We start from the raw sequence: 21185 nt of genomic DNA, 5'->3' as shown, positions 1-21185 counted from the left end.
GGAATCATTTGTTTCTTATTTTATAAAGCAGTTTGTTAAAGCAAAGAGCCGCTCATTGAATCCCAGATGTCTCATGATGAATTTACACTATTCTCATTTTTGCTGTAATTTTTTCCTTTTTTTCCTTATTTTATTTTATTTATTTACTGATTAGACTGTTGCACAAAATGATATTGTATTATGAATTACCTTTCCAAAAGTTCTTTTGGATAGACTGCTTACAAGATAATAATATATCATTGGTCTTTTTCATATTGATGTAGGAATTTCCTTTTTTTATTTTTTTTTTTATTTATTAGTTTGTTTGCTAACTAACGGTTCCATCAATTGGCTTTATCCATATTGGTGTAGGAATTTCCTTTATTTTTTAGTTATGATTTAGTTTTGCTATCTGATAGTTCTGTCTATTGGTTTTATCCATATTGGTGTAGGAATTTCCATTATTTATTTATTTATTTATTTATGATTTATTTTTACTAACTGATGGTTCCATCGATTGGTATCATCCAAATTGCTGTAGGAATTTCCTTTTTTTACTTTTTTTATTTATTATTTTATTATGTTTTTTTGCTAACTGATGGTTCCATCAATTGGTCTTATCCAAATTGGTGTAGAAATTTCCTTTTTTTATTTTTTCATTTATTATTTTATTATGTTTGTTTGCTAACTGATAACTCTGTCGATTGGTCTTATCCAAATTGGTGTAGGAATTTCCTTTTTTTTTATTTATTATTTTATTATGGTTTTTTTGCTAACTGATGGTTCCGTTGATTGGTTTTATCCATATTGGTGCAGGAATTTCCTTTATTTACTTATTTATTTATTTATTTATATATTTATGATTTATCTTTGCTAACTGATGGTTCAGTTGATTGGCCTTATCCAAATTGGTGTAGGAATTTCCCTGTTTTATTTTTTTATTTATTTTTTTTTATGTTTTTTGCTAACTGATGTTTCTGTTGATTGTATAGAATATAGAAATGTGGCACTCCTTCTATAGTCGCTGGTGCTTGAATAGGGTCCCACCCCAGATCAAAAAATTGAAAAAAATCCAGCACTCAAAGCATTCAACTGAAATTGTTTTATATTTTATTCATTGTTCTGTGTAATTATTATAGACGTTTCGGTCATCCGACCTTCATCAGTTTACACTACAATAAAAAGATACATGAAAATTTTTTAAGTATACAGAAATAATGGCATTATACAATCATGGTAACATAAAAAGGGCAGAAATATTCACCACATTATAATGCATGAACCATAAACTATGATATACAAAAAGTGTCAACAAAAAGACAAAAATGAAGAATCTGTCAGTTGAGCCGCTTCACTAGCAGATATACTGTCCACCTAAAGATATAATTGAAATACAGATAAAATGTAGCATAATAGAACCATTATACAACAAAAGGGGAACCAAACAGAAAACCCAAAAATTTATCCAAAAAAAATGTATATCTTGCTAAAATAGAAGGACAAAGAGCCTAAGCACCAGCACTGAGACACTATTCTAATCTAATAAAACAGACAATACACAGAAATGCCATGTAATGAACACTCACCAGAAAGGGCTCTGTAGAAATATATGGAAAAGCTGGACCAGAGGAAAAAGCTGCCCGTCCGGGTCTGCAGTCAATGTAATCTGACAGTCCAATGTCCAGATTTAAATAGACCGCTCAATTAGCTCATTAACAAGTTACAGAGCGTCACTTCCGGTCCGAAGACCGGAAGTGACGTCACGGAGCGTCACTTCCGGTCCGAAAACCGGAAGTGACGTCACCGGCTGGCAAAGTGTAAATCCTGATGATTGGCAACTGTAGACATACACAGATTTCTACAGAGCCTTTTCTGGTGAGTTCATTACATGGCATTTTTGTGTATTGTCTGTTTTATTAGATTAGAATAGTGTCTCAGTGCTGGTGCTTAGGCTCTTTGTCCTTCTGTATTAGCAAGATATACATTTTTTGGATAAATTTTTGAGTTTCCTGTTTGGTTCCCCTTTTGTTGTATAATGGTTCTATTATGCTACATTTTATCTGTATTTCAATTATATCTTTAGGTGGACAGTATATCTGCTAGTGAAGCGGCTCAACTGACAGATTCTTCATTTTTGTCTTTTTGTTGACACTTTTTGTATATCATAGTTTATGGTTCATGCATTATAATGTGGTGAATATTTCTGCCCTTTTTATGTTACCATGATTGTATAATGCCATTATTTCTGTATACTTAAAAATTTTTCATGTATCTTTTTATTGTAGTGTAAACTGATGAAGGTCGGATGACCGAAACGTCTATAATAATTACACAGAACAATGAATAAAATATAAAACAATTTCAGTTGAATGCTTTGAGTGCTGGATTTTTTTCAAAGTTTCTGTTGATTGGTCCTATCCAATTTGGTGTAGGAATTTCCTTTTTTTATTTATTTATTTTTTTGTTGTCTGATGGTTCCATCAATTGGTTTTATGCAAATTGCTGCAGGAGTTCCCGTTTTAATTTTTTTATTTATTTATTTCTTTATTTATATTTTTTTGCTAACTGATAGTTACATCAATTGGTCCTATTCATATTGGTGCAGGAATTTCATTTATTTTTGCTATCTGATAGCTCCGTCAATTGGTCTTATTTGAATTGATGTCGAATTTTCCTTTTTAATTTTATACCTTTTTTTGCTAACTGACGGTTCCGTTGACACTTCTTGTTCATATCTCTGGAACATGAATTGATCAAAAGGAAAATGCAAAAAATGGAAGGAAAAACAGTGCTTTAAGATCCAATAAAAATAAACTTTCTTGACTGATCTTGAACTATTTAATCTGTCGTAGGTCACATCCTTTTAATTTTGTTTTACAAAATTAATGTAAAAAAGGACACAATTATAAGACCCCCTTTCCCTTTCTCAAATACTTTATTTTATGGCTTTTTAATGGCTAAAAAAAATCCATGAATTTCAATGGATTCTTGCCACATTTTTATGAGCATTTTTTGGGTGGCAATATTATTCGACATTGAACATTTTGATCATGCGATGACAATGGGAATACTATGAAAAATGCTGCAATACATAATGCTAAATATATTTTGAAAAAAACCCCAAAACCCTAAACACTATTGAAAAATAAGACAAGAAGAAAATACTAGGACATTCAGAAGCGCATACATACAACTAATGTAGATAAGAAGAGTCATTGACAAATAGACAAATCTACAGGTCACAGGAATTGGGGCATTTACTTTTTCCCCATTTACTCTTTTTTTCTGTCAGTTAATTCTATGGGCCATATTTACTGACAGCTCCACAGGTTACATAACATGGGTGAAGGGAAAAAAGAGAAAAGCTAAGCTGATATCTGATAGCAATAGCTGAAGTACTAGAGAATATAAAGGATGAAGTAAACCAAATTTGTGTTAGAAGACAATGAGAGGTATTATTATTATCTGATCTTGTACCGCGTTCAAACTATCCTCAAAAAACATTTGGAATTACCTTCTTGGACATGTAAGAAAAAAATCCCAAATTTGATGTGGGTAAAATAGAGTATAAGCGATAATCAGATATTTTTAGTGATTTTAAGGAAGGGAAGAAGGAAAACAAATGACGTTGAAGGAGCGAGGTTAAAGGGAGGGAGACGGTAAGAAGGAATAAAAGAGTGAGGAAAGAATGGAAGTAAGGGAGGGAGAAGAAAAAAAAATGAATGAAGAACAAAGGAAAAAGAGAAGGGAAGGAGAAGGAAGGAAAGCAGAAATAAACTTAGAAAGAATGAAAAAAGGAGGGAGAGAAGGAAGGAAGGATGGAAGGCAGGTGAAAAGGAAAAAAATAAGAAAGAAAGGAGGAAAAAGCAAATGAGAGAGAAGGGAGAAAAGAAGGAAAGAGAAAGGGAAAGAAAGAGAGAGAAAACAAGAGGAAGAAAGGAAGGAAAAAATAAAACAGAGGAAGGAAGAATGGGACCCATAAATAAACTAATCTCCATTTCATGATGTTGGTTTATCATACCCCATCAAGATAGAAGGAAGGAAAAAAGGAAGAAGAAAAGGAAAGAAAGAGAAAGAAAGAAAGAAAAAGAAACAGAAACAGAAAAAGGAAGGAAATAAGGAAGAAAGAAAGAAAGAAAGAAAGGAAGGAAGGAAGGAAGGAAGGAAGGAGGAAGGAAGGAAGGAGGAAGGAAGGAAGCAGGAAGGAAGAAGTAAGAACAGAGGAAGGAAGAATGGGTCCTATAACAGAAACTAATCTCCATTTCATGATGTTGGTTTATCACACCCCATCAAGGTAGAAGGAAGGAAAAAAGAAAGGAGTAAAGGAAAGAAAGAGAAAGAAAGAATAGGAAAGAGAAGGAAGGGAAGGATGGGAAGAAGGAAGAAGGAAGGCGAAAAACAGACAAAGGAAGAATAGGCCCATTACAGAAACTAATCTCCATTTCACGATGTTGGTTTATCACACCTGATCAACATCTCCACAATTGCTGGTGTCCTCTGTCTCATCCCATTTTGCTTTCCTAACCCTGTATAATCATAAGAGAGTTGTTTATTACACCCTTTTTTAACATTCAGTACCCAAAATGTCTTGCCAACTGCTTCATTTCTTATACTACTGCACTGGTAGGGTAAGAGCAATTCATCTTTTTCCAAGCTGAGCAATAGCCGACTCTCTGCTTCTTGCCAAATGTTTTGCACTTTGTTCTTTTTTCCAAAATGGGTTAAAGAGTTATTCTCAAGTTGTGTCTTGAGCAGCTCGCAGCTCTCCAGTCTCTTTCACTTCCTTGTTGCTGGAGGGAGGGGATTCCTCTATGAGTGACAGTTCTGGTTCAATAGCTTCATCCCACTGCTGAGATTCAACCTGTTACTGTGACACATTGCTCTGTCAGTGCTTGTCCTGAAGTCTATATTGTAATAACTATATTTGTATATAGGGTTAACAGTGCATTTGAACAACCAGAAGGCTCAAGTGAGTAAAGAACATGGGAACTGCTCTGAAAACTGACGATGATGGGGATGGGTAAATGTCATTTTGCAGGACTGAAAACAGCTGCTCATGCTCAAGAGCTGATAGGAAGGAAGAGGTGGGCAACTATTGTATAGAAATGAATGGGATGCAGAAAGCGGACTGGTATCTCAGGAGCTAACTTCTCAACCTGGAATGTAGCTACTGCGCATACTCGGTCAGGCTCTTGTGGTCAATCCCCTACGTACACAACTTAAATTTATAATCCTGAGGAAGGAGATTATGTCTGAAACGCATAGAATAAAATCACTGTCCAGGAGCCTATCTAAAGTTTTCTTCTTACGGCAATGCGGTGTTAACCCTTTCTTCTCCACTGAAGCTTCATTGGTATCTCTGAGGCTGCTGCAGCCATTTCATGCTACAACAGTGCTTTTGGCTGACACATCCAGTACAGGCGAGCAAGTCTTTGCTCATTACCTTTTGTTGATCTCTTGGATATAGATTTCTTTTACTTCTCTGTCTCCCATATATCTAATTTAATAACATGAGAATAACCCTTTAACATTAGAAGTCCCAGAGAGGGGTCATTTCACATTTCTACCATTGAAACCCTATGGAGCTCGAAATTCCTGGGACTTCTAGTGTTAAGTGTAGATGGTGGCTTCCATGGGTACTTTATGGTCAGGCTTTACCATTTGGTTACAGTAGCTATGGGCACAGGCTGCTAGACAGTCATGCACATCCGACATAGAAATGAGAGTATAAACATATGATGGGAACAGAAAATATGATAACAAGTGGGCATGCCAAGCCCCTATTTTCTCTCCTAGAAGGCTGCCATGCTGCAAGGTCAGTGTGATCAAAGGCTAAGATAAATTTGGGAAGATGGGTTATAATTAAGCCATGTGGTGTGGATGGTTTTAAGTCGTGATTAATGAGCTCCTGCCATATGATCTAGACACACAAAGCTGAGCTGTTTAAGCTTTTCCTCGGAGCACAGTCAGGATAACACTCTGTTCCTATTAAGCCAGGATGAAGATTTTGCTCGGAGATGAATTATACCTTTATACATTTACCTTGATGTGAATTTTTAAAAAAAATAAAAAAATACAATTTTTTTCTATGCCATAATTCTCAGGTGATCAGAGAGTGTCTGCAAGAAGTGCATCAATTTATAAACAATTTTTCAGCTACTTTAAGAATAAAAGGTTAATCTTTGTGAAATGCTATTTTTTAAATACCAATGTATTATAATTAACTACAGTGCCTACAAGTAGTATTCAACCCCCTGCAGATTTAGCAGGTTTGATAAGATGCAGATAAGTTTGAGCCTGCAAACTTCAAACAAGAGTAGGATTTATTAACAGATGCATAAATCTTACAAACCAACAAGTTATGTTGCTCAGTTAAATTTTAATAAATTTTCAATATAAAAGTGTGGGTCAATTATTATTCAACCCCTAGGTTTAATATTTTGTGGAATAACCCTTGTTTGCAATTACAGCTAATAATCGTCTTTTATAAGACCTGATCAGGCCGGCACAGGTCTCTGGAGTTATCGTGGCCCACTCCTCCATGCAGATCTTCTCCAAGTTATCTAGGTTCTTTGGGTGTCTCATGTGGACTTTAATCTTGAGCTCCTTCCACAAGTTTTCAATTGGGTTCAGGTCAGGAGAGTGACTATGCCACTGCAACACCTTGATTATTTCCCTCTTGAACCAGGCCTTGGTTTTCTTCGCTGTGTGCTTTGGGTTGTTGTCTTGTTGGAAGATGAAATGACGACCCATCTTAAGATCCTTGATGGAAGAGCGGAGGTTCTTGGCCAAAATCTCCAGGTAGGCCGTGCTATCCATCTTCCCATGCATGCGGACCAGATGGCCAGGCCCCTTGGCTGAGAAACAGCCCCACAGCATGATGCTGCCACCACCATGCTTGACTGTCGGGATGGTATTCTTGGGGTTGTATGCAGTGCCATACAGTCTCCAAACGTCACGTGTGTGGTTGGCACCAAAGATCTCGATCTTGGTCTCATCAGACCAGAGAACCTTGAACCAGTCTGTCTCAGAGTCCTCCAAGTGATCATGAGCAAACTGTAGACGAGCCTTGGCATGACGCTTTGAAAGTAAAGGTACCTTACGGGCTTGTCTGGAACGGAGACCATTGCGGTGGAGTACGTTACTTATGGTGTTGACTGAAACCAATGTCCCCACTGCCATGAGATCTTCCCGGAGCTCCTTCCTTGTTGTCCTTGGGTTAGCCTTGACTCTTTAGTCAAGCCTGGCCTCGGCACGGGTGGAAACTTTCAAAGGCTGTCCAGGCCGTGGAAGGCTAACAGTAGTTCCATAAGCCTTGCACTTCCGGATGATGCTCCCAACAGTGGAGACAGGTAGGCCCAACTCCTTGGAAAGGGTTTTGTACCCCTTGCCAGCCTTGTGACCCTCCACGATCTTGTCTCTGATAGCCTTGGAATGCTCCTTTGTCTTTCCCATGTTGATCAAGTATGAGTGCTGTTCACAAGTTTGGGGAGGGTCTTAATTAGTCAGAAAAGGCTGGAAAAAGAGATAATTAATCCAAACATGTGAAGCTCATTGTTCTTTGTGCCTGAAATACTTCTTAATACTTTAGGGGAACCAAACAGAATTCTTGTGGTTTGAGGGGTTGAATTATTATGACCCTCTGAATAAACTTTTCACAATTTTTAAAAAAAATAAAAAAAGAAATAACATTCTTTTTTGCTGCAGTGCATTTCACACTTCCAGGCTGATCTACAGTCCAAATGTCACAATGCCAAGTTAATTCCGAATGTGTAAACCTGCTAAATCTGCAGGGGGTTGAATACTACTTGTAGGCACTGTATATTGTATGTTGCCTTCAAATTGTTAACTAATTTTGCCATACCACCAAGCAGGACATGTTGGCACTTTTGTTAATGAACACTGCATTGTGGTTACTTGTAAGAAACTTTTTAAATATGCAAGTAGCCTCTTGAGAGAAGAGGACTGGCGCAACCTATGAGGAAAGCCTAAGAGTCAATATCGACCCTTGGAAAAGCCGCACTACATGATTTAGGATGAGAGGCAAAGCCAGAAACTCCATTTGCAGAGACGTGTTTCGGGGTGCTTGCTCCTCATTGGTGCAAAGCAGGAGATATGATTTGGCTAGGTGGAAGGGTTGGCATCAGACTGCAGGACTCTACCAGTAGTACCCTGCAAGAGGATGGCACAATAAATTGGGCGGACCGGATTCTGATGCAGACAGAGTTTACTCCATAAAGGGGATAAATGTCATGCGATTATCGGCACTGAATGCACTTGGTGGCATGGCAGCTTCAGACTCTGTTCACACTACAGAGTCTGACAAGCAACCTGTGGCTTTAGAATTGTTCAGGCAAAACTGGGCGTCGGCTGATTCAGGTTCACTGTTGTTCAGCTCTGCTCTCTGCAGAAGTTAATTCCTGCAGACTAGTGAGCAGGGACTAGGAGCTCTGGTTACTAATTTCAAAGTGCAGCTGTCTCCTCCCTATTTAAGGTATGGTGTTCATCCAGTATACACCTATGATAGCTTTAGCATAGCTCCAGTGATCCCGGTCTTGTGGTGAACCTGTTTATGGTGATCTGTGTTGTGACTTTCAGTGGTGTGGACGTTCCCTTGTTGTGTGTTTACTTCCTACTCTTTTCTTTATTCCCTTGTACACATATTGTCCCTCTTTTGAGTTTGAGTGCTGTGTGTACGAGTTTATGTTCTCCATGGTCCATGTCGTTTCTTTGGGGTTTTTGTTATTATGTTTTCTGTCCCAATCTAAGGGTTGGGGAGAAGGGGATTAAGATCAGGGCTCAGACTTGAGTCAGGGTCATACTGGGGGCTCGGACTGGGCTACCACCAAGCCTACCTCTGAGATAAGGGACAGTGCAGGAACTTGAGTCTGAGGGCCAGCCTAGGGACCCCTGTTCTGTCATTACATACCCCATAAAAATAAGCAATGGCATATAGACATGGAGGTCACTGTAGCAGATATACAACCTGGTAGCGGTAGAGTAAACTAATGACAACATAACTTTAACAACTTTGGACTCCGTGATCAGGTTCTACAAAAGAGTCAGTATGAGGCTGACTACAGCTGCAGTTGTCTGCATGGAAAAATGGAGGTTCACTACTGTAAAATATCAATATAACACAATTTGATCTCATTTCCCATGTTCCCAATGCCTTATTATAGTTGTCTTATGACAACAGCTCCTTGCCATTACAAAATATATTAACATCATAGTTTCAGGTCTATTTGTCCATATATTACATGGGTGGTCAACACCCAAGAGATAACAGCTGATAATCTAGGGTCTTTGTAAGAGAATCCCTTTAACATAATGGCTTATACATGAAGTTGGGTTACGGTTCATGGCAATTTTCAAGTTATACAGAGTTTTAACGCTAAGTCTATAGGGCCAACGTCTATGCAGATATGCCTCAAATGTCATATGACCTATTAAGTGTTTTATTATGGAAGCACTGTGTCTAGAAACCATGTTTTTAGGAGCAGTAAACATAGAAAGTCACTGTATATAGTTTTTTGAAAAAACTTAATTTGCAGTTTTTTCAATGTATTTTTCAAGCTTTTTTATTGCTTGAAACATGAAACACATTCCAAAAATTAAAAAAACTGCAAAAAGCTATGCGAGATGAAACCCTAAAGACAAATTATTTATAACATGGACACATTAGTAAGAAGCTAAGCATGGAAGAAGAGAATCAGGCGATGATGGATGCATAATAACTTTTGTTCCATAAAGGTTGGGTATTTGGAGACAATTTTTGCAAAAAGAAAGTTTTATTAAATGGAATATATGAAAGAGGTTGCCTTGATTGATTGCTTCCTTCAAGGGACAATATCATCCAGAATTATGGGTTGTGTCTGATTTTCTAGCAGCCTGCCATACATAAAATGTGACATGTATAGTGTAAATACTTAAACCAATTTCCAAGGTTTCGCTGTTCCTGTTTATTCTGGGGCAACAATTTAAAATTACATAATTTGTGCTACTTATTGTGATCCTGATACGAAATTAGAAATTCTACTGGTGTAAAAATTGGATTAGGTTAGGTGGAAGACCTTGCTATAGATATTTATTAGGACTATTAAAAAGGACCAATTTCCAGAGGTTCACTGTTCCTGCTTCTTCTGGGGCAACAATTTTAATATTACATAATTTATGCTACTTATTGTGATACTGATACTAAGATAGAAATTCTACTGGTATAAAAATTAGATTAGTTTAGGTGGAGTACCTTGCTATAGATATTTATTAGGACTATTAAATAGGACCAATTTCCAGGGTTTCATTGTTCCTGCTTTTTCTAGGGCAACAATTTAAAATTAAAAAATATGTGCTACTTATTGTGATACTGATACTAAGTCAGAGTTGCTACCAGTATAAAAATTGGATTATGTTAGGTGGAGGACCTTGCTATAGATATTTATTAGGACTATTAAATAGGACCAATTTTCAGGGTTTCGCTGTTCCTGTTTCTTCTGGAGCAACAATTTGAAATTACATAATTTGTTCTACTTATTGTGATACTGATACTAAGTTAGAAATTCTACTGGTATAAAAATTAGATTAGTTTAGGTGGAGGACCTTGCTATAGATCTTTATTAGGACTGTGAAATAGGGCCAATTTCTGGAGTTTCACTGTTCCTGCTTCTTCTGGGGCAACAATTTTAAATTACATAATTATGTTACTTATTGTAATACTGATACTAAGTCAGAGTTGCTACCCGTATAATAATTGGATTATGTCAGGTGGAGGACCTTGCTATAGATATTTATTAAAACTATTAAATAGGACCAATTTCCGGGGTTTCGCTGTTCCTGCTTCTTCTGGGGTAACAACTTAAAATGACACAATTTGTGCTATTTATTCTTATACTGATACTAACTTAGAAATCCTACTGGTATAAAAATTGGATTAGGTGGGGGACCTTGCTATAGATATTTATGAGTACTATTAAATAGGACCCATTTTTTAAGACGCAATCTAATATATTTCAAGATATATTTTAAAACTTAGATATTTATGATAAACCCAATGGCTGATAGATCCTGGTCCTAATACTTAGAGTTGTGACCCACATCTATCACACATTTAGGCATATCCTGTTGATATGTCATAAACGTCTAAGATGGGAATGCCCCTGTAAGACTATTCTCATGGATTGTTGTAATTCAGGGTTGCTCTACAGGCAGTAGATTATCCTGGTTTCGTGCTACTAACAGCATTCTTGTTTGTGATTAGTGCTTATCTAGAGGATTGCCACCTATCCTATATAAAAATCACTAGTGAGACTGACATGTCTGGATGTCCTGCGGGTGCGGATCGCGCCATCTCCTTACTCAAGATTACATGGAACAGCTGTAGCTGGCTCGGTTTTGATTTCCCAACATCCTGTGCTGTAACATTCAGAGGTCTCTGCTTTTCTCAATAGGTAATGCGGGAAGTGTAAAGGAAACCCAGACTGATTTGTGCTCCGAAGCTGTAACCATGGATATGTTTCATGGAAAGAAGTGAGATTGATGGCTGCAGATGGGAACTGGAAGGCTGAGTTATAGATGCTGGCTCACACATGGTAAATCTGAACAGAAAGAAAAGCCATAAAGGATGGAGGAGGCGGCTGCTATGTGTATGCACTGTATTACACAGGGTATATCGGAATACAATACTGCAATACAGGATATAAACCTGTAAATCATATATTGGCATAACTGGCACGGGCACAATATCTCCCTAAAATCTCTTAATTTACCATCATGCTCAGTTCAATATTTCATTTTTCTTCATTCCATAGTCTATTATTAAACAGCTATTTAATTGTTTCCATTTTAGATTTAGGGGACCGTCTCACTAAATGACGTACCAGCGATTCCGACCACGATATGACCTGGTCAGAATCGCTGGTGCATCGCTACATGGTCGCTAGTGAGCTGTCAATCAGGCAGATCTCACCAGCGACCAGCGACTCCTGTAATGATGCTGCGCTTGGTAACCAGGGTAAATATCGGGTAACTAAGCAAAGCGCTTTGCTTGGTTACCCGATATTTACCCTGGTTACCAGCGTACACCGCTTAGCGGGGGATCCCTGCACACGTAGCCAGGGTACACATCGTGTTACTAAGCAAAGCGCTTTGCTTAGTTACCCAATATTTACCCTGGCTACGTGTGCAGGGAGCCAGCGCTAAGCGGTGAATGCTGGTAACCAGGGTAAATATCAGGTAACCAAGCAAAGCGCTTTGCTTAGTTACCCGACATTTTCCCTGGTTACCAGCGTACGCTACTTACACAGAGTCGGTGCTTGTTAGTCTCCTACCGTCAAACATGCCGATGTGTGCTGCACAGCGGGAGACCAACGAGCAAAAAATGAACCAGAACAGTGTAACGATCAGCAATTTCACAGCAGGGGCTGGGTCGCTGCTTAGTGTCACACACAGCGAGATCGCTGATGCGGTCACTGGTACGTCACAAACCTGTGACTCAGCAGCGATCTCACTAGCGATCTCGCTATGTGAGAAGTACCCCTTACTTCATACACTTAAAGGGAATCTGTCAGCATGTCTCTGCAATGTAATCTGAACATAACATGCTGCAAAAGTTAAAACAGAGACTTCAGTCCTGCGTCTATTTTCTAACAGTCATTTTTTTGTTTACCTTTATTGTTAGCTTAAGCCTCTTATCTTTATCATTAGTGGGTCTCAGCTGTGCATGAGCTCTAGTCTGACTCCACCCCATTCTGTGATTAGCAGCTTCTGTGGATGGAAATGAACACTAAAAGCCTGGTGTGGTCGGGGCAGCTCCCAGTGCTCTGCTACATGCAAAATCTGAAATCTTTCAGAATCAGAATGGCTGCAGTCAGTAATCTAAGTGATACATTGTTTAACTCAGGTTCTCTTTGTCTACAGTATGCTGCTCTCAGTTGAGGTAGCAAAAACCTGCTGACAGACTCCCTTTAAGTTGAATAATATAGTACAATTTCTTTAGGCTACCATTACACACTGCAAGCTTTGCATTTTTAGTGACATTAATTTTGGCTTTTTTCTATGTTTTTTTGCATAACAAATGCAGCAGATGAATATTTTATGGGGAAATATTAGCAAATATAAAATACAGTATATTAGACTTTATTGTTGCATTTTTTTTTTACTTGAATTTTTTGTTGTTGGTGGATTTGTTTTCAAAATTACAGCATGCTCCAGGTATGGCACGTTGCACCCACATTATGGGGCTTTTCTGCCTCTGTAAGGGCTCATGCGCACGTTGCGTAATTACATGCATTTACACTACATATTGCACTGCAGTGTAAATGCATGTGTCCTGCATCCCCAGCACAATCTATGTAGATTGTGCATGAGATGTGCGCACAATGCTTTTATGAACGCAGCGATTTGGATGCTAAAATTTTGACCCAAATCCGTGCGGTCATAAAAGCAGCATGTCAATTATTTCTGCATTCTGGATGCAGCCCTACTCTGTCTATGGTGGGGGCAGCATCCCGAGCGCATGAAATTGGCTTTTTTTAACAAAAACAACTGCATCCATTATGCAGTGTTTCTGCAGCGATTTGAAGCTCACATGTGCTGTCAAATCGCTGCAGAATATTCAGCAGTTACATGCGCATGAGCCCTTAGTGTTCTGGCCCGAGTGTGATCCAAGAAAAGATCAAATCACACTTCGACTAGTGTTATTCTATTGGGCCGTGCACAAGTCTGTTTGTTTTTTTTCTTGTACCGAGTCTGTTCGAGGTAGAAATAGTAGCATGCCCGAGGTGCTTCCCTAAATTGGATCACACTTGACCATGTAGGTCAATTGGTCGATAGAAAAAATCAGGCTGCACTCCGATTTTCACGAATTGACAGACAGGAGACATTTTTTTCCATCTTCTCGACATCTGAGAAAATCAGATCACAGTATGAGTCACATTCTCATGACATTCTGATCAGAGTACGATTAACATGGCAGCACGGTGGCTCAGTGGTTAATACTGTATGGTGGCTCAGTGGTTAGCACTGCTGTCTTGCAGCGCTGGGGTCCTGGGTTCAAATACCACCAGGGGTATTTCAATGATTAGCCACCATGATTCACCGAGCACTTGTACAAAGCAGTTTTTTTCATTGAAGGACCTTTACTGCACTACATGTACTGTATGTGGCGATGAAAATTAAAAAACAAAAAGAACTCAATCATTGCAACTAAATTCCATACATAATTATTTACACCATGTCCACCATGCAATGTCAACCTTAAACTCATAGACTTACACACAAATAAGCTGTAAGTTCAGATCAGGCGGGCATTATGGACAGTGAAATACGTTCCTTGTGAACCTGGCTTTAGAGGGATGCATATACCGCATTGTTTATATAAGTAATTGTAAAGAAGATACATACTCAATAAATGTTAGTTGATCCACGATATCAGCTGTGTGTGTTTAGTATAATATTTATTTTTAACTTTACACTTTAAAGGGTTAACACCAACTTATTCCAAAAAAAATGTCTGATAGCTCTGGGATCTACACCTTAGGGTACCTTCACACTTTAGCGATGCAGCAGCGATCCGACCAGCGATCTGACCTGGTCAGGATCACTGCTGCATCGCTACATGGTCGCTGGTGAGCTGTCAAACAGGCAGATCTCACCAGCGACCAGTGACCAGCCCCCAGCCAGCAGCGACGTGCAAGCGACCCTGCGCCTGCACGGAGCCGGCGTCTGGAAGCTGCGGACACTGGTAACTAAGGTAAACATCGGGTATGGTTACCCAATGTTTACATTAGTTACCAGCGCACACCGCTTAGCTTAGCGCTGGCTCCTTGCTCTCCTAGCTACAGTACACATCGGGTTAATTAACCCGATGTGTACAGCAGCTACATGTGCAGAGAGCCGGAGCCGGCAGCACAGGCAGCGTGAGAGCTGCGGAGGCTGGTAACTAAGGTAAATATCGGGTAACCACCTTGGTTATCCGATGTTTATCTTGGTTACAGCTTACCGCAGCTGCCAGATGCCAGCTCCTGCTCCCTGCTCGCTTCATTTCGTCGCTCTCTCGCTGTCACACACAGCGATCTGTGTGTCACAGTGGGAGAGCACCTTTGAAGAAAACGAACCAGGGCTGTGTGTAACGAGCAGCGATCTCGCAGCAGGGGCCAGATCGCTGCTCAGTGTCACACACAGCGAGATCGCTAATGAGGTCACTGCTGCGTCACAAAAAGCGTGACTCAGCAGCGATCTCGGCAGCGAGCTCGCTGTGTGTGAAGCACCCCTAAGTGCACCAAGTGTGCTCAGCTGTTTCTGTAAATCCCATACCGGTGAGTGTAGAAAGCTGTGACCATGCAAGGCCATGTCTCCTTTCATTCTCCATCTTGGCCTCCTCACCAAGTTGTTATTGATAGGGGACCACCATTCTCCACATTGGTACAGTACTAGAAGGTTTGTTAGTCAATATAAACACTGGATTCTTTTGCGAGAACTCGGGCGATCATTGATCTTCCTTCATTTGTATGTCCAATGAGTAGTGCAACAAGGGGGATCCCTTTGACGTCTGACTTAAAATCCTGCAGATCCTATTTTACTTTCCAATACAACTACTATTTACAAGAAAGTACATAAAATACATTTACAAATATAACAGTCCGTGGCAGATGTATTCCATTGTACAGGCATACAATTGTATATTTAACAAGACCATTTAAAATGTGAAAGGTGACCTGTCAAGATGGAGATGGAGTCAGGCATCCTGTTCCAGACCAGGAGGAGATGAGCAGATTAAGAGAAAAATGTATTGAAAAAAATTCAGCATAGTATATAATTTATTCTTTGAAATTTCAGCATTTTAATTACTTTGGCGTTCAATAGGTCCAGTTTGGTTGAATGACGACCTTCCCTGTAAGAGTATGTTGAAATAATTGTCACCGAGAACCTTTGCCCACTGCACTCCAAGTCATCAAAAGAGAAGGCAGTTAAATGAATAAAACACTGAATATTTTCCCCACAAAACTATATATCAATCTTCCCAGTTTCTCCAATTCTATACCATGTTGCCTCCTGAAATTGCATGTCAAGTTCCCTGTAAATGACCGGATCAAAAGTACAGAAGAAATGTGGCATGCAATGTGTAGAGTAGCACTGGGCGGCAGTCGTGGGTAAGGTGTTGCTTCCTGATGCCCCGGTACACTACATGAAGGACACGGTTGTCCTGGCTGGGTGTGTGGACTTGTGTAGCATGAGTCGTACGTCCATGAAGGCCGCATGTTGCCAATGGCTTTGGCTGACCAGGATCGGATAACGATTCATTCCAACAAAGAGACTACCAGTTCAGTTCAATTGACAGAGTTTTTTTTAACATTTCCTCATCAACAACTTTATATACGAGATAGAGGGCACATAACTTCTAGCCCATTTTAGCAATACAGAGCATGTTCAGACAGACTTTGAGTTCCCTATGAATTGTTCATTCCAACACAATCCAGCCCAACACCACAGTCCAGTTTGTGACAGTCATTTTCTATTTCTGCAGCTCCACATCTTATTCTCCTTCAAGAGGAGGGGGTAAGGGGGTTGTTTCCAATCTGTTCAGAGTCGAGCCTTGAACTTTTAGATACTTAAGGAGACTCCTCCCGGGAAAGTCAACTCATCTCATGCACTAGTCCATCTCAACCCATTACCTTGAGCTGTAAGCTACTTGGGGCCTTCCTGCTAGAGTTCTTTCCTTAGGACCCTTCTGCCTGAGGGCCCTTCTGTTGAAACGTTGGTCCATTATTCTCAACACAGTTCCGCGTTCTGTGTCTTGGTCAATAATTTAGTAAACGTTATCTCAAATTCAGTCTCCTTTCTCCTCTTGCCACAGGTCACCCACTGCATGCAGCCTCATTGACATTCAGACTATCGGTCTGTTTTTGTCACACACTGAGTTCTAACTAACTTTCTAGAAGTAAAAACTATAAGTTAACCCATCCCATTGTGGACTGGTCCCATCGGTTTCTTATCCTACAGACTGGTAACTGTAGTTCAACTGTACATTACAAATTACATCCCAATTCTCGTATCATATTATTTACAAAGATGGAGGACACAATTCACATGACATCACATTAGTGCAATTGCTGTCTTAAGGGAAAGGAATGCGACAGCAAACCAGTCTTCCTTACACAATGCATTTACCATGATACAGCTTGCAAGCAAAGAAAGGTCTTGCCAGAAACCAAACCAGCCGAACCCTCAAACTTGATCGCACCCAAAAGCATTACATAGATTGGCTGATGACTGGCTCATGCAGCCTTTATCTATCCCGCATTTCTTTGAGATGGCTGGACCGTCAATGTAAATAAGCACTTGAACGTCATCACCCCCACCTCAGCCCATTGTAGATTGTAAGCTCTTACGAGCAGGGTTATTTATTTTTGCTTTAAATATTGTATCTTCTATATCTATTACTGTTTGTTTGTATATGAACCTCTGAATTGTAAAGTGCTTCGGAATATGTTGGCGATATAGAAATAAAGATTTATTATTATTGACCAGGATGTATGTCAGCAGACTGCACCCCACTCCCATCCCAGCCTCTGCTCCAGCACTCATTGCAGAATTTCAGCCCTAACCTATAGTCAGGTAGATATTTTACACTTCATATTTCCTAAAATTGTGTCACCATCAAAAGTTAGTTGCGGATGTATCTACCTGTATACAGTGGCAATCAATCATTGGAGAGGAGGTGAGGAAAAGTGTGTTAATGCTGTACCTCTAATTCTAAATACATTGTATCCTTTCTTAAGCCTGCTTTACACGTTACGATTAAGCATACGATATCGTATGTGATTGTACCCGCCCCCATCGTATGTGCGGCACGTTCACTTTGTTGACCGTGTTGCACAAACGATTATTTCCCGTCACACGGAACTTCCATACGACCTCGATGTGGGCGGCGAACATCCACTCCCTGGAGTGGGAGGGACGTTCGGCGTCACATCGACGTCACGCGGCAGCCGGCCAATAGAAGCGGAGGTGCGGAGATGAGCGGGACGTAAACATTCCGCCCACCTCCTTCCTTCCGCATTGCCGGCGGGAGCCGCAGGACACAGGTAAGATCTGTTCATCGTTCCCGGGGTGTCATACACTGCGATGTGTGGTACCTCGGGAACATTGAACACCCCGACGTACAATTTTTAGCTTTTGAACGACGTGCGTGCGATGAACGTTTTTTTGTTCAATCGCACGTAGTTTTTACACGCTACACTATTACTTACAATGCCGGATGTGCGTCACGTACGACGTGACCCCGCCAACACATCGTGAGATTTATTGTAGTGTGTAAAGCCCGCTTTAGTGACCATTGGATAATAGCTTGGCAAGCCTTTAATAAACATATGCTGTAGTATAAACAAAAAAATATATAAATAATATATTGTAAAGTTTTCAGAACTAATAACTAACTTGCTCTTGTGAATTCTCATGTAAAATGCCTTGGGAAGTTGTACATTTGGAGCTATGCCTCAACAGGCAAAAAACAACAGTCCTCATTCATTTAGTGGGATCTTCTTCTGTTCCTATTCTCATTCTCTAAAATTAGGACTGGATAGGCACTTACCTGTGACTTTATACCTTTGTTGAGGAGGAAGAGACATGCAATTTCAATTTCTATTTGTGGTCTCAAGGTAAAAAGAATTGGTTCCATTCTTAAATTAGGTAGAATTGGGAAAACATGTATACCCTATCCACCATAGATAGATAGTAATTGTGTGATCTTTTTGTGGTGCACAGACATTAAATGAAATAATAGTGTGCCATTGACCACTGCCGAATCAAGGCTGGGGACCCCTGTTCTAGTAGAGATGGTCTTGGTGGGGCCCCCAGTGGTCAGACATTTATCACTTATCCTGCGTCTCCAACAAGTGTTTTTTTTTGTGGATAAACCAATCTGGAATGTCCTGTAAATGCGGGGCTTTACAAAAGCAAACAATCCACTAAAAAGTCAAGTTTTGTCTAATTTATAAATGATAAAGAATATACAAGAGAGTTTTTTTGCTATTACAAGACAATGTGTTCTCTCAAACTCACATTTCATTTATTGTAAGTAAACTTAAAAAGCGAAAATAGAGTGGCAAAGAGCAGTAGTCGTAGGTGAGGGATTGATGCCGGACGCTCTTGCACGCCACTTGAAATACTTGGTCCTGGGTGGGTGTATGGACTTGCTCTGTGTAGGCTGGAAACCCATGTAATCTGCATACTGTCAGTCAACTCACAAAGAGATCAACAGTTCACGTTAAACAATAATTCTTTACTTTCTCTTGATCCCTCCCACAGTGGGCTAGTCCCAAGACTTAACTGTTGCACTTCCTACCATGGATGCCATCTTCAAGGTAGGGCATGTATTCCCCACAACATTCAGATCTTTGATTTTTTGATCCTGCCGACTACGCAAAGTGTAGAGTGGAGTGGGACAGTAGTTCTGGGCGAGGGATTGACTTTGGATGCCCCAGTACGCTACATGAAATACCTGGTTCTGACCGAGTGTGTGGATTTGAACCGTGCAGGCTGGAAACCCATAGACGCCACATACTGCCACTGACATCAGTTGGCCAGGACTGGATGATGACTCACACTCTTAAGAAGACCAAAAGTTCACAACAATTCTTTACTGTACAGTTTATTCTCTGTCACAACTTCATTTTCCAGATAGTGGGCTCATATCTTCCAGCATGTTACATTTTTGCACAGCATTATCAGACACAGTTCCTCTTCCCACTGGCTTGCTTGAGATCTTACTGGCCCTGTGAGTTCTAGCGCAATCTAGTCCAGCATTACAGCACAAACTGTGATGGTTACCTTTCCTTCCTGCAGTTCCATGGCCAGTTCCTTAGGGGTCCAATCAAGACTTGAGTAAAGCTTTACACTCCTGGACATTTAGTAGAAAACTATTTGGGTGGTCAACTTCATTCCCACATTAGTTAAGGTTAACCTTGTGCCTTGATGGTTAAGGGGCCTGGCCACTAAATTCCTATCCTCCGGCTCCTATTGTCTGGGGCCACTTTGTTCAAGGATCAGTCTCTCAATTCAACAATGTTCACACTTTGTGTTTCTGTCAATAGTAGAGGTTAACACTATCTTGCCTTTTCTCTTCTCTCCTCCTTCGTTGCCACAAACCACCCACTGCATGTGGCCTTCATGACCGATGGCTATACATCTGTCACTTTCACTCAGTAGGTCTTCCATGACTCCTCCATAGGGAACCGTCACACTCTCTTTCACTTGACCTCTCCCACAGTGGGCTAGTCCGAACACTTAACTGCGGCTACCCTACAGTCCAGTAACTTTCAAAACAGGTACTTTGGAACACATACAATATATTACACCTCATACTCTACATTTTTTTACTAACAATTATCACACTACATTATGTTACATTACAATTTACCTGAAACAATATTTACAAAGGATGCAGGACACTATTCATATTACATTCATTAGCATGTGGCGTTCTTACATGCTAAGGGGGCCAACTAGCTAAGGGAACTAACACCCTTGCGACTAGTCCCTGCGCTCATTAGCATATCATAAAGGATCTTTAGATCCCTTTATCTATACTACTAGATTCATGCTGCAATATCGGTATCGATATCACTAGCGAGCGTACCCGCCCCCGTCGGTTGTGCGTCACGGGCAAATCGCTGCCCATGGCGCACAACATCGCTAACACCAGTCACACGGACTTACCTTCCCTGCAACGTCGCTCTGGACGGCGATTTGCCTCCTTTCTAAGGGGAGAGGTTCGTGCGGCGTCACAGCGACGTCACACGGCAGCCATCCAATAGCAGAGGAGGGGCGGAGATGAGCGTCCGGATCATGCCGCCCACCTCCTTCCTTCCTCATTGCCGGTGGACGGAGGTAAGGAGATGTTTGTCGCTCCTGCGGTGTCACACATAGCGATGTGTGATGACGCAGGAACGAGGAACAACATCGCTACTTACCAGACAACGATTTTTGGTATATGAACAACCTCTCATATACCAACGATTTTTGTCTCTTTTTCGATTGTTTAAGGTCGCTCCTGCCTGTCACACGCTGCGATGTCGCTAACGACGCCGGATGTGCGTCACAAACACCGTGACCCCGACGATATATCGTTAGCAATGTCACAGCGTGTAAATGGCCCTTTAGGCAGTAATTAGCAATATGCACCCAGAACTGCTTGTGGTTCTGGGTGC

General features: G+C 40.3%; 1 long non-coding RNA gene across 5 annotated transcripts in view; it reads left to right on the top strand.

The window, feature by feature from the left end:
* The window catches only part of LOC142313308 (uncharacterized), a 138171-nt gene that overhangs the window by 71441 nt on the left and 45545 nt on the right, over nt 1-21185 (top strand). For 4 of the 5 annotated variants that reach the window (XR_012754415.1, XR_012754411.1, XR_012754413.1 and 1 more), the window contains one exon: nt 11427-11567. The exons of the other annotated variant lie outside the window; for it this stretch is intronic. This is a non-coding gene — a long non-coding RNA (uncharacterized LOC142313308). The remainder of the gene's footprint in view (nt 1-11426; nt 11568-21185) is intronic. 5 annotated transcript variants of the gene reach the window in all.

The sequence above is a fragment of the Anomaloglossus baeobatrachus genome, chromosome 5, assembly GCF_048569485.1.
Source record: "Anomaloglossus baeobatrachus isolate aAnoBae1 chromosome 5, aAnoBae1.hap1, whole genome shotgun sequence".
NCBI classification, from domain to species: Eukaryota; Metazoa; Chordata; class Amphibia; order Anura; family Aromobatidae; genus Anomaloglossus; species Anomaloglossus baeobatrachus.
This window is presented reverse-complemented; position numbering and strand designations above follow the sequence as displayed.